The 1492-nt window shown below is 42.9% G+C and overlaps 1 long non-coding RNA gene across 1 annotated transcript; it reads right to left on the bottom strand.

The window, feature by feature from the left end:
• Positions 1-946, bottom strand: LOC132869150 (uncharacterized). The gene is made up of 3 exons (XR_009650907.1): positions 802-946; positions 496-595; positions 1-51 (listed from the first exon to the last, which is right to left on the bottom strand). It is a non-coding gene; the product is annotated as an uncharacterized LOC132869150 (long non-coding RNA).
• Between the last annotated feature and the right edge of the window lie 546 nt (positions 947-1492).

Genomic DNA, 1492 nt, shown 5'->3' on the forward strand with positions numbered 1-1492 from the left:
CAAATAATTCAATGTCTGAGGGATCAGGGTTCATCGGATCCAGCTTCAGCCCTAGGTGTGTGAGAGAGGAACAGAGAATAAGATATAATACAGATTAATGATTTATGTATGTATGTATATGTATGTATGTATTTATTTATTTAGCTAGCAAAAGATATAACACAATGTTTGCCATAGGCTACTAATGTATATGGATTTCTATTTTACGGCAGTGTCAGTGGGTCAAAAGAAATGCTAGCCTAGAGAATTCCAGCCAATTTCAACATGTAGTTGTATTGCAGCATTTTTTTTTTGTTAAGCCCTATCCTGGCCATTCTCATGGGGCATGGATTATTTACATTTAAAAATTTGCCAGAATTCTCCTTTAATTATACACAGGCTGACTATGGATTAAGACAGTGGTGACCTTCCTGATGCCTGTGTGTGTGTGTGTGTGTGTGTGTGTGTGTGTGTGTGTGTGTGTGTGTGTGTGTGTTCACTGTTGAGTACACTTACTGTGTTTTCTTGAACAGCTTGCTGACATTGTTTAACTTATTCCTGACGGCTCCCCTCAGGACGGATAGTTCCACATTGGGAAATTTCTGCAGAGTGTATTCTGCAAAGTAATGTGAAAAACATAATCCCATATGTGATTAACAGTAAAAGACATGGCAACTTTCTAAAGGTCAGTTTCTTTTGTGATAATGGTGCGGTACAACATAAACATAATGGCAGTAGTAGTGGTGTTAATTTGCAAAAATGGCATATACTGTATATCTTAATATGTGCAGCAGATTAGACACACAAAATGGCTAAACTTACCAAAAATAGCTTTGACCGCGGTGGCCTCCAGTGGTGGTTTTATTTCGTCTTTGGCACTGCCCTTTTGTCCAGTCAGGGACGAGGTGGCCATCTCTCTTTTTGAAAATACAACTCCTAGCAGGTCGCACACCAGCTTGGTCGGGAGTTGGTGGTTGCATCTTTGCAATTTAATTTTGTTGACCCTGAGGGTTCCTCCAATGACAACCTTGAAATTCAGAAGAAAAATCACAAACTTGTTATAGGCTATATGAAGCCTCCTCACCCCCATCAGTTAACATTGGCTGACAATTCTGAACTTAACTTCATGATCTACTATAAATTTACTGATAACAACATTTGGACATTTTAACAACAGGCTTGACAGCAGGCTATTTGATTTGAGGGATGGCTGTCTCAAGGCTATTGCTTGGGAGGTAAATGGATGCTCTTACAAAATTCACTTACATCATCATTTGCCTGTTCTTGGTTGACTGGTTGGCTGGTGATGGCTGGTTGGGAGCTGGTGATGGCTGGTTGGGAGCTGGTGATGGCTGGTTGGGAGCTGGTGATGGCTGGTTGAGGCCTGGTGATGGCTGGTTGGGGGCTGGTGATGGCTGGTTGGGGGCTGGTGATGGCTGGTTGGGGGCTGATGGCTGGTTGGGGGCTGGTGATGGCTGGTTGGGGGCTGATGGCTGGTTGGGGGCTGGTGATG

This window comes from Neoarius graeffei, chromosome 20 (genome assembly GCF_027579695.1).
Source record: "Neoarius graeffei isolate fNeoGra1 chromosome 20, fNeoGra1.pri, whole genome shotgun sequence".
NCBI classification, from domain to species: domain Eukaryota; kingdom Metazoa; phylum Chordata; class Actinopteri; order Siluriformes; family Ariidae; genus Neoarius; species Neoarius graeffei.